The sequence below is a fragment of the Ambystoma mexicanum genome, chromosome 6p (genome assembly GCF_040938575.1).
Source record: "Ambystoma mexicanum isolate Mex_15411 chromosome 6p, UKY_AmexF1_1, whole genome shotgun sequence".
Classification (NCBI taxonomy): Eukaryota; Metazoa; Chordata; class Amphibia; order Caudata; family Ambystomatidae; genus Ambystoma; species Ambystoma mexicanum.
In genome coordinates this window covers 1522896574-1522909401 of record NC_090935.1, presented here as the reverse complement: position 1 = coordinate 1522909401, position 12828 = coordinate 1522896574, and positions in this window count along the sequence as shown.

Here is a 12828-nt window from a genome sequence, read left to right as displayed (position 1 = left end):
TACTGGTTGAACAGCCAGGGAGAGAGGTTAGATCCCTGGGGAACACCACAGGCAGAGAAAAAGATGTCAGAGAGGAAGGACCCAAGTTGGACCTGGGAGGGTCAATTGGAGAGGAAAGAGCTCAGCCACGCCAGAGCCTGACCAGTGATACCCAGGTTATCGCGGAGACGGTTGAGCAGGATGGCATGGTTGACAGTATCAAAGGCAGAAGACAGATCGAGCAAAATGAGAACACATGGAGAGTTGGAGTCAAGGTTCGAGAGCAGGTCCTCACGGATGTTCAGGAGAGCAGTTTCTGTGCTTCTGGCAACTCTGAAGCCAGACTGATGGTCATGAAGACTACCAACAGATTCAGCATGGAGATTAAGCTGGGAGATGGCCAGTTTCTCCAGGAGCTTGCCCAGGAAGGGAGTGATGGAGATTGGGCGATAGTTAGCCGGGCAGGAGGGGTCGGAAGAAGGTTTCTTAAGAAGAGGGTGCACAAGGGAATGCTTAAGGGGGGATGGGAAGACTCCAGAGGCGAAGGAGTGGTTGCAAAAGTCAGCCAGGGCAGGAGCCAGGGAGTCAATGTGGTCCTTGATAGTTTTGGAGGAACAGGGGTGAACCTGTTTTGATGAGACTTTCATAGATCAGACTTGTCTGGAAACCTTGTCAGCAGAGAAAAGGGGAAAGGCAGAGAAGGAGGGGGGAGGGGTGGCTGCAGAAGGGCCAGAGGAAGTGCAGGGAATAGAGGGAGGGAGGTGATAGGAGGAGAGTGAGGACAGGATGTCCTGAGTTTTAGAGATGAAGTGAGAGGCCAGTGCCGTGCAGAGGGTCTGGGAGGGGACAGGAGAGGCAGAGACTGCAGCAGGGTTGGCCAGCACCTTGCAGATTTTAAAGAGTTCGGCCGAATTGTTAGATGCCGCTGAGTTGCGGGCTTGGATAAGGGCTCTCTTCTTGGTGAGAACGGAGAGCCGGTATTGCCGTTGGAGCAGGCAGCAGGCCAGTTTGTCAGAGGATGAACATGAAGCACGCCATTTCCTCTCTGCCACCCTGCACTTGCGTTTTAGGGTGATGAGATCCGAGTCATACCAGGAGTTACATTTGGATTTGGGCTTCAGGCAGATTCTCATGACAGGGGCAAGGATATCAAGAGTATCGGATATAGCAGAGTGGAGCGTGGAGAGGGCTATGTCAGGGTGGGAGTCAGCCAAAGGGGGAGGGGGGGAGAGAAGGTGGCAGCGAAAACCTCAACTGACACGCACTTCATGGGTCGGATGACCGAGAAGGTGGGTGGCAATGATGGAAGTGGATTTGCCTGTGGGGTAGGGAGGGTGAGGTGGGAGGATAGGAGAAAGTAATCACTCCAGGAGAGAGGGACAGAGAGGGGAAGGTCAGAAGAGATCAGGGCATCAAGAGTGTGCCCTGCAGAATGAGTCAGCCCAGACGGGAGAATAGAGAGAGAAAGGGAGTCGCAGTTCATCCTCTGACAAACTGGCCTGCCGCCTGCTCCAAAGGCAGTACCGGCTCTCCGTTCTCACCAAGAAGAGAGCCCTTATCCAAGCCCGCATCTCTGCGGCATCAAACAACTCCGCCGAACTATTTAAAATCTGCAAGGAGCTGGCCAACCCTGTTGCAGTCTCTACCTCTCCTGTCCCCTCCCAGGCCCTCTGCACTGCACTGGCCTCTCACTTCATCTCTAAAACTCAGGACATCCTGTCCTCGCTCTCCTCCTTTCACCTCCCTCCCTCCCTACCCGACCCTTCCTCTGGCCCTTCTGTAGTCACCCCTCCTCCCTCTTTCTCTGCCTTTCCACCTTTCTCTGCTGACGAGGTTTCCAGACAAGTCCGATCTATGAAAGTCTCGTCTAAACAGGTTCACCCCTGTTCCTCCAAAACTATCAAGGACCACATCGACTCCCTGGCTCCTGCCCTGGCTGACTTTTGCAACCACTCCTTCGCCTCTGGAGTCTTCCCTTCCCCCCTCAAGCACTCCCTTGTGCACCCTCTTCTCAAGAAACCCTCTTCCGACCCCTCCTGCCCGGCTAACTATCGCCCTATCTCCATCACTCCCTTCCTGGGCAAGCTCCTGGAGAAACTGGCCATCTCCCAGCTTAACCTCCATGCTGAATCTGTTGGTAGTCTTCATGACCATCAATCTGGCTTCAGAGCTGCCAGAAGCACGGAAACTGCTCTCCTGAACATCCGTGAAGACCTGCTCTTGAACCTTGATTCCAACACTCCGTGTGTTCTCATTCTGCTCGATCTCTCCTCTGCCTTTGACACTGTCAACCATGCCATCCTGCTCAACCGTCTCCGTGAAAACCTGGGTATCACTGGTCAGGCTCTGGCGTGGCTGACCTCTTTCCTTTCAAACCGACCCTCCCAGGTCCAACTGGGGTCCTTCCTCTCCGACATCTTTTTCTCCACCTGTGGTGTCCCCCAGGGATCTAATCTCTCTCCCTGGCTGTTCAACCTGTATCTGGCACCCCTTGCCCACCGCATCGCCGCTCTCTGCCCTAATTTCCAGTGCTATGCGGACGATACCCAGCTCATTTTCAGGCTACCCTCAGCCTCCCCCTCTCCTTCCCTCATCTCTGACTGTCTGTCTGCTATCCAGGAATGGTGTGCCGCCAATGACCTCTGCCTTAATGCCAGTAAGACTGAGATTCTACTCATCGGTACACCCACTCCCTCCTTCCCTGCACCTCTCTGGCCTGCCTCCCTTGGCCCCCTCCCTGCTCCTACTTGCAAGGCAAAAAACCTTGGGGTCATCTTCGACTCCACACTCTCCTTCTCTCCTCATATTTCTGACGTCGCCAAGAGGTCACACTACCAGCTGCACCTCCTCAGAGGTATTCTTCCCTTCCTCTCCTTCCCCCAGAAGCTCACTGTCTCCCGAGCCCTGGTTCTCTCGAAGCTGGACTACTGTAACAGCCTCTATCTTAATCTGCCTGCCTCCACTCTCCGTCCTCTGCAACTCATCCAGAACAGAACTGCGAGACTTGTCCTTGGCCTCAAGCCCAGGGACCGTATCTCTCCAGGACTGAAATCTCTACACTGGCTCCCAGTGGCTGCGAGGATAAAGTTCAAAACCCTCTGCATTGTCCACAAGGCCTTCTGGGGCCTGGCTCCTAAATACCTTCAACTCTCTCTTCCCAAATATCTTCCTTCCCGAGCCCTTCGCTCATCCGCCTCCAATTCCCTCAGGGTTAGCCGCTTCTCGAAGCAACGAGCTGGGGGTAGATCTCTCTCCGCGGCAGGGGCCTCCCTCTGGAACAGCCTTCCTGCCTCCCTGAAAATTGAGGAGAACCATCTCCGGTTCTGGAAGCACCTCAAAACCTTCCTCTTTGCTTCTGCTTTCTCTCTCCCTCTCCCCTGCTGAACAGCTAATTTAATTCCTCACTGAAACTGCACTGATCCTGCAACTGGACCACTCTAAACGGCCTCGGCCCTGGGCCCTGCCACTCTCCACTTGCACTGATGCCCTGGAACTCCTTTGCACTGCGGGACTGTCTCTGTATCCCTACAGCCCCCCCCTCCCCCAGCACTTGTTCTGCACTAACCTCACACTTGCCACCAGCTGGCCCTATTTATTTATTTATTACGTTACGCCACTTACCTTGTACTGCACTTCCCCCCCTCCCCTTCCCCTTGCACTTTTCCCCCTCCCCCACCCCTGCACTTGCGCGATCTGAATGACACCTGGCCTAGTAAGATCGTTGTCTGTCTCCCCTTGTCCCCCCCTCCCTGCCTCGTCGCGCCTTGAAACACATGTGTATAGGCGCGTTACAAATACCATATCATATCATATCATATCAGAGGTCACAAAAGAGTCCAGAGGGGGGACAGGAGGCATCCAGGTGGATGTTGAAGTCTCCAAGAAAGAGGAGTTGAGTGGTTGAGGACAGGAGTGAGGAGGAGAGGTCCGCCCACTCGGAGAGGAAGGAGGAAATTTGACCAGGTGGCCGATAGATAGTAGCCACGGTAAGGGAATGGCTAGGAGAGAGAGAGAGTCGGCAGACAAGGCATTCAAAAGAGGAGTAAGTCTGCATTGGAATGACAGTGGCAGGAATCCACTCAGGGAACATAAGTGCCACACCCCCCCAGCACGGTTGGGCCTGGGCACAGAGAGGATCTTGTAACCGTCAGGTAGGAGTGTGTCAAAGCTGGTGACAGTGCTGGCCATGAACCATGTCTCAGTGAGACCGAGGACGTCAATGTCCAGTTCCTCAAGAAGGCGACAGATGTCAGAGGAATGTTTGACGGCAGAGCGAGAGTTAAGAGTGGCAATGTAGAGAAGGTTGCCACCCTTGAAGGACTTCCGGGGAGGGGTACAGATCAGAGGTACGCCCTGCGGAGGTGAAGAAGGAGCACAGGAGGGGGCAGGGAGGGAGGGTGGAGGCAAATTAGCCGAGGACAGAGGAGGGGGGACAGCAGGAGAGGAAAGGAAGTTGATGAGGCGCGGGAAGCGTCTATCAAAGAGGTGGAGGTTGGCCTGAGGGCCTTGGACCAAGACGGTCCCATTAGTGTAGACATTAATGATGGCCTTAGAGGAGTGGAGGAGGCCAAGAGGACATCCCAATGGGTGCCACCATTAATGGGAGAAGAGGAGAAAGGAGAGAGCACAGAGACCATATGAAGGGTCCATAGGTCAGGAGAAGGCATGAAGAAGAGGATGTCAGTGAGGGTTTCCTTGGAGGAGGCACTGGTGTAGGTGTCTGCGATAGGGAGGCCTGGGTTGGAGACCAGGATGTCATTTTTAAACTTTTTCCTAGCAGATTTAGTGAGGAGAGCAGGATAGTCAATGGAGAAGCAGTTAGAGAAGATAGGCGAAATAGAGAGCACCATGGAATAGGAGGGAGGGGTGAGACAGACGAGAGCAGGGGACAGGGAGTGAGCAGCAGCCCTAGTCAACACAATTCAGAACAGCAGTAAATATAGTAAATGCATGTTAGATACCCAGTGGAGAGGCCACCTAAGTATGAGAATCCTGCGAGGGGAGAAAAAGCCCTAGGATACCACAATTTTCAGAGCACAGTGAAAACAGTAAGAACGTATTAGATACCCAGTGGAGAGGCCACCTAAGTATGAGAGTCCTGCGAGGGGAGAAAAAGCCCTAGGATACCACAATTTGCAGAGCACAGTGTACACAGTAAAAACGTATTAGATACCCAGTGGAGAGGCCACCTAAGTATGAGAGTCCTGCGAGGGGAGAAAAAAGCCCTAGGATACCACAATTTGCAGAGCACAGTGAACACAGTAAATGCATGTTAGATACCCAGTGGAGAGGCCACCAAAGTATGAGAATCCTGCGAGGGGAAAAAAAGTCCTAGGATACCACAATTTGCAGAGCACAGTGAACACAGTAAGAACGTATTAGATACCCAGTGGAGAGGCCACCTAAGTATGAGAGTCCTGCGAGGGGAGAAAAAAGCTCTAGGATACCACAATTTGCAGAGCACAGTGAACACATTAGGAACCTATTAGGTACCCAGTGGAGAGGCCACCTAAGTATGAGAATCCTGCGAGGGGAGAAAAAAGCCCTAGGATACCACAATTTGCAGAGCACAGTGAAGTGAGGGCACCATACGAATGAAGTACACAGGTGTAGGTGAGGTGGGGCGGGGAGCAGGTGGAGCTAACAAGAAGACTGGCGCCTAGCGTCCCCTGCGGACAGCTGCAGACACAGTGGGAGCCGCCCTTTGCCTAAGAGGCCCTTAGCCGAGGGGGGCTGCCCAGGGAGGAGGATTAAGGCAGGAGGAGGAGAGGAAGGGGAGGGGGGTGTGGGCGGGCAGGGAGACCGGAAGAAGGGAGAGGAGGACCAGGAAGTGGCTGCAGGGGGAGGGGGGCAGGGGGCAGCACAACGCGCACGGAGCGCAACAAATTCAAATCAAACAAACAGTTCCTGATTATAAATTTAAACACACTCACTGGAAAGCCCACTGAAAATGGCAGGGCAGCCTCCACACTGGCCACACAGGGCTACGGGCGACCGCTCCATCCCGCTCAGCTAAACAACTAAGCGAGCATGGAGAGCGGCCGTTGCATAGCCCTGGAGGGACCAGGGGAAGACCAATCAGAGGGGGGGTGGGCGGGCAGGGAGGCGTGAAGACGGGAGAGGAGGACCAGAAAGTGGCTGCAGGGGGAGGGGGGCAGGGGGCAGCACAACGCGCACGGAGCGCAACAAATTCAAATCAAACAAACAGTTCCTGATTATAAATTTAAACACACTCACTGGAAAGCCCACTGGAAATGGCAGGGCAGCCTTCACACTGGCCACACAGGGCTACGGGCAACCGCTCGATCCCGCTCAGCTAAACAACGAGATATTGGAGGATATTATAACCAGTATGTATGAGACATTGATGTACAGAGCCATGCCCCACCAGGAGCGATACCAGGACACTGCAAACCCCTCAACCAGCAATGTCTGCCTCCTGATGCAGGCCTTACAACCCTAGCACTCCCTTGCACTCTCAACTCAATTAAAATGTGCTGCAAAAATGCAACATAAAATAACATTTTGTGCTTAAAATAATTTTTGACATGAACCATTGATGGGAGACATTCAGAATGGGACTACTGTAGGGGTTCCGTTGGAAAGGAGGGGGGAGGAGGTTGTGGAATGGGTGGGTGAAGGGAGGATTGTATACATGTGTATGTTATTGGAGGATATGTTGCTGTGCTCGAAATATTGTTGAGATTAACAAGACTACCTGTATTGATTGGACATGGTATGTTGTATGTAGGAAACAAAATCTATTCCTTGCTTCAGTATTCTGGGTGGGGGTCTATCCTTCACAACAAGATGGACGGACCACTAGCATCTCCTCCAGGGCCTGCTGGGAGTATCCACAGTGCTCAGGAAGGTATTGTTGGGCAGACACCATCTGAGATGGTACAAAGACTGGGGGCCTCACTGCTTAGCCCTCTCAGAGGAGGAGGAGACATCACCCTCATTTCGCCCAAGCTAGTCCAGGAAACGGCTGCTGGGTGCTGGTGTGAATAGGTGGGAGGGGGGTGAATGGGAACAGTGGTTGGGGCAGCTGAAGGAAGGTGACTGGACAGTGAAAGGTGAAGGAGGATCAGATATAACAGAAAGGGGAGAGCAGATGGGAAGGGAAGATAGGTAGATTGATGTTGCAACACTATTTCCCTTACTTCTCTTTTGCTGTGTACAGTTTTTTATAGAGGGGTGCAAATGTATTTGTGGAGATCTGGGAAGACATATTTTGCTGGATCACGTATCTGGGAAATTTGGATCAACGCCAGCACTTTGTTAGGGTACTCATTGACCCACACCCAAAGAAATGTGGGCCCCCCTGATCACAACCCTGGCCCACCCAGATGAAAATTCCTGGAGCCGGGCCTGATGGTAAGTTGTCCCTGTGGTCACGCTGTTGCAGGTCCCATAACTTACGTCCTCCCCACCCATTGAGTAGTAGCAAAATACAATCTGGGTGGATGCCGGGACTCTACCACAGTAACCCCACTTCCAGGTTGCTGCGTCGTTGCAGGTGACCATGCACATTCGCCCCTCCACCAGAATTGCTGCGCTGTTGCAGGTGCCCCCTCCTTCCCTGGTTAACGACACAGTTGCAGGCAACTCCCACCCCCCAGGTTGCTGCACAGTTGCGCAGAACCTTCCCCTCCCACTTACATGAGGCAGCACCGTTGTGCGCCATTGACTCCAACCTTAAGACCCCGATCACTCCCCCTAGGGGTAGACATGCTGCAGCATGACCCTGATGCCAGGATAACACTGGGCTGGCCGGCTCAGCTGCAAGTGGTAAGGCCAATAAAGCACATGCCAGCTCAGGCTGAGACTTATGTGTTCAGGCTGCCTTTCAGTGTGGGCAAGGTTGGTGCATTTTGGAGGTAAGCATTATATAGGAAGCAGAGCTCAGGGAATGCAGCGATGTCTGGGAGAGAGCGCACTGAGAAGAGGAGGCTTACCTCTCACTCCCCGTCCAGTTCTCCCCCTAGGAGGCCTAAACATCATAAACATAGGTGCTCCCGGTCTCCCCAAATTCTTTCAGACACATATAGAGCCTCATTACAAGGTTGCCGGTCCAGAAAAACAAGGGTGCCGGTAAGCTCCCCAGAACCCTTGTTTCTGGACCAGCAAACTCTGTGTTTGCCTGCCATGTCTGTTGTGCCCGACAGGTCAGACCCTGCCGGGTGCAGCAGCCACAGTAGGCAAACACTTCACAGAAGCGCTGGCACCGTTAGCAACGGTGCCAGCGCTTCCGTGTCCCCACTGCCATAGATGGAATGGGGACTTACATTTTGCGGGCACCTGACTTCCCGAACTGTCGGAGTTGTAATCTCCCGGTGACACCGGGAAGTCAGGTGCCGGTAAAATGTAGGAGTCTGGCGGCAACCCGCCTGTAGCACCGGCAGGGTTACCGCCGGACTTGTAATGAAGCCCATAGATTATCCAGTTGGTGAAACAGTTTGTGGCAGAGGCTTTTTCAAGAACAGGAAATGAACAACTCTGTTCATGGGGAATCCTTCCAGCTCAGCTAACCCCAGTGACGATTCTGAGGATGTCGTCCCTTCTCCCCTAGGGTGAGACCCCTCCCATGGGGCCAGGGTGGTGCGTCCACAGCACATGAATCCCCCTGGGGGTGTTGCACCAAGGGAGGATCACATGGGGGAGGAACCACCTTTTGGGATTAGGGACGACTATGTTCAGAGAACGCAGTATGCCCCCGAATTAGTACTTCTAAACCCCTCTCCAATGTTCAATCCTTCCTGCCCTTATTTTGATGAGGCCAATATCTGTTATAGCCAGGTTAGTCAATCTAATACACTTTATTTACTAATTTGTTTACAGCACCCAGGAACTTTGTAAAGTTACAGTAAACATGAAGATCAGGTATAAGTCAACAGTAGGCTGCAGGCTTCGTAGTTCGAGGGTGGGTATGATCAGGAAGTCTTAGTCATACTTGTTGAAGAGCCAGGCCTTTAGGAGCTTTTTGAATGTTGGGTGGGATGGCTCGTTTCTGATAGGTATAGGGAGCGAGTTTCAAAGAGTGGGGGCAGTGACCACAAAGCTGGCGCCGCTAGCATGTTTTTGTTGAATCTGGGGGTGTGTAGGGTATGGGAGGATCGTAGGTGATTGGTAGATGAATTCTTACGTAGGCATGGTTTGAGGTATGCTGGAGCTGTTTTGTGTATGCAGTGATGAACGATGGTGAGGACCTTAAATCAATGCCTGCGCTAATCGGTAGCCAGTGTGCATTTTTCCTGGCTTGTGTGTTGTGGTCTGTGCGTTTAAGACCCCATGCTGCTCCGAGGGCACTGTTTTGTAGCAGTTGGAGTTTTGTATGATGTTTTCCTGTTGTACCTGAGAATAGGGTGTTGCAGAAATCTAGCTGCCTAATAAAGCTCTAGCCAGCCTTAGGCAATTGCGTGGTGAGGTTGAGCACCTTGGTTGTGTAGGCAGTTGTAGAAGCAAGGACCTTGATGTGCTTTTGCATGGTGAGCTCAGCATCAGGTAGACCCCTAGGATTTCTACATGTGCTGCTACTGGGATGCAGTTGCCGTCAGTTGTGATGGTGGCAGAGTCTGGGGCAAGGTTTTTGAGACTGTGTGGGGAACCGACAGGGACATCATTATGGGGTCTACCCCTGCAGCCTCCGTCGCGACCCATGCAGTTAAATACAACATTTAACACATTGTAAAAAAAAAAAGTGTAAAAACAAAAATATATATATATGTTTTTTTACGGAAGCTCCTGGGGGCACTCGCAGCACACGGGCGCCTTTATATTGGTGTTCCTATATGCAGACCACCCCCAGCTTATTTTCGTGATTTTGCGATTTGCAATCAAAACGCAAAATTGTCTGTCTGCTGCAATTGCCGTATAATACACATTAAACTCAACGAAAATGACTTTCCCTGCCCGCATCCGTGTTTGGTTTGTTGTTCCTGGAGGCAGTTTGAAGGCTGATGTGTGGTGTCAGTCTGATCGCTCCAATGGGTCTACGCGGGATAGGGCGGCTCCAATCAACATACACAAAGCTGCCATTGACTGTGGATGCAAGCTCACGTTTCTGATTGGCGCAGCGCATGGCAGAGCGTGTCTGCTGTGCGCTCGGCGTGCTGTGAGGAAACCAAATATAACTAAGGCCCTGCCACCTGTTTGGGCTTATGTTTGCCCCCTGGGACTGTTTGGCACTGCCTGTCTGCTCTGAGAACGTGGCCAGTGCCTACCTGCTGCCTTGGATCTTCAAATCGCAGTACAAGGACCCCAGGCCTCCACACCCAGGTCGGAAAGGTTTCTTAAGGGTCGCCTTCACCTTGCAACTTTTGAGCTTTTCCCTCAGACAGTATCCCCATCCAGTCTTTTCCCATTCTCTCACTCGGCACCCCATGTATCTCTCTTCTCACCCCCATTCGTGCAATGCAGTCCAGCCCCATTTTCACTGAGCTCCACACAAACTCACTCCACAATGCACCCATGGTCACGAGCAGCAGCACTCACATGCAACTTCTCTCCCTTGCACAGCATTCCTTCTGTCACCCTCATTTTCGCATACACGCTCACAAATGCGTACCCTCTCACAGACACCCTTCACGCTGACCCTCCATTGCACACTAGATCCGTCTTTACGGTGCAGTCCAGCCTCCATTTCACGCACTCACTCACTCCTCCCATGCACCCACGTCATGGGCACCCTCAGTCACATGCACCCGCTTACCCTTGAAAGCATGAGGCATCCCATTCCTCACCCTCATTCTCGCGCACAATCTCGCTCACACTCACAGATTCCTTCTTCTCACCCATCAATCACACTCTCCGTCTAATGCGATCACTGTCCCTGTAGTACAGTTCTGCCAGTCAGTGTCAGAGCCAGGGGGCAGAGGGATGCTTGCCCCCCTGGCTTCACCATGGTGCGCCCACTTTGGTGCTCCCGCTGGGCCTGCGCTCTTTTTGCATGCGGGCGGCCGGCCCGCGTGCCATTAATTCATTCAGGCACACATTAGGATGGCCAACTGTCCCGTATTTTGCGGGATTGCCCCTTAATTGGGGACTCTGTCTCACAGTTTGCTGAGTGGCTCTGCGGGATATGGGTTGTCCCAACTTGTTCTGTTCGAGAACAATTAGGCATGCTGGGGGCTGGGGCCGGCCATTGCAGGGCGCAAAGACGACAGCTAATTGTTGTCCGTCTCCATCCATGTCTCACAGATTAACTGCCACTTGCCAGCCACTGTTATTGCATTGCACGGCACTGATAGTGCATCTGCACAGCAGGCCAGTCACGTCAGCAGCTGCGGGTGCAATGCATTGATTCTGCCTGGTGCTCTGCGGTAGTGCACAGAGGCAGTTCTCTCGCGAGCTGTTGAGAGTTGATGGGAAGTGATAGGGCTGTCTGCTGACTCCAGCATTAGTCCCAAGGGTGAAAATTAACCAACGAATAAATATTTAAAATGCAAACGAAAAACTCCTCCCCAGGCCCGCGAACCAGCTGTAAGAAGGTGCTTTTCCGCGAACCAGCTGTAAGAAGGTGCTTTTCGCTGCGTAGAACAGATCAGGCAAAGCCAGGTGTTAAGAGCCATTTACAAATTGTTAGAGTTACATAAGGGGCGGGCCAAACATGAATGACGCTGTGACATCATCACCACCTTGTGTGAAAGTGTCCCGCAAAAGGATCTAAAAAGTTGGCCCCCCTAGCACACATAGACACACTGTCATCTCTGATGTGTGCCGTTGTGTCCTGTGTGCCTGTGCCTGGCTGGTTCCCGCATGATGGGTGCTGCTCTCTGCTGCAGTGTGCGGCGAGTAGACCGTGTTACTGAGCGCGAGCGAGGCCACCACACACTGCCTGTCTGTCTGCCAATGTTACACTTTACATATCACACACAGTGGCTGGCTCAGGCTATGCTGCCGCTGCCAGGCCCTAAGACAAGCGTCACATTTTGCATGCATGATGCATGCACTGAGTATCAACTTGAGTGGCAAATAACATTTACATTACATCCCATCCCGTTCCCTGGCCGGCCTGTTTCAAGTTCCTCATCAGGCTAAGGCCTCGAAGATGCAGAAACTTCAGCTTATCAGCTATGGGGGCAGTGGGCAGGGTAGGGGCACCGGATTTCAGCAAGAGACTGAGTGCAACATTCTTCGTTGACAGTGTCAGTGAGGACATGTCAGCCATTTTCTGAAAAATTCGGAATTGAGGGAGGGAGCAGAGTGAGTGTGTCATACTCTGAGTCAGACGGACAGGACTGAGATTGAGGGGGGGGGGGGGGGGGGGGGGGGGGGGGGGGTGTGTGTGTGTGTGTGTGTGTGTGTGTGTGTGTGTGTGTGTGTGTGTGTGTGTGTGTGTGTGTGTGTGTGTGTGTGTGTGTGTGTGTGTGTGTGTGTGTGTGTGTGTGTGTGTGTGTGTGTGTGTGTGTGTGTGTGTGTGTGTGTGTGTGTGTGTGTGTGTGTGTGTGTGTGTGTGTGTGTGTGTGTGTGTGTGTGTGTGTGTGTGTGTGTGTGTGTGTGTGTGTGTGTGTGTGTGTGTGTGTGTGTGTGTGTGTTAGTTATGAGGTTGCGCAATCAATGCACTAGTTGGCACTCAAATGTTTTCTCCTTTGTTTTCACTTTAAACAATTGGGCCTCATTACGACCCTGCCGGTCCGGAAAGAACGGTGGTGGAAAATCCGCCATCACCGTTCTTTCCGGACCGGCTGATTCAGAGTCCTGCAGGCGGGAGGTGTCACTCCCGCCAGGTCTGACCTGGCAGGTTTAACACCACCCGCCTGCAGGCGGACATGGAAACACCGGCTCTGTCATAGACAGAGCCGGTGTTTCCATGGTCCCCATCCCCATGGGACTCCATGAGAATGGGGA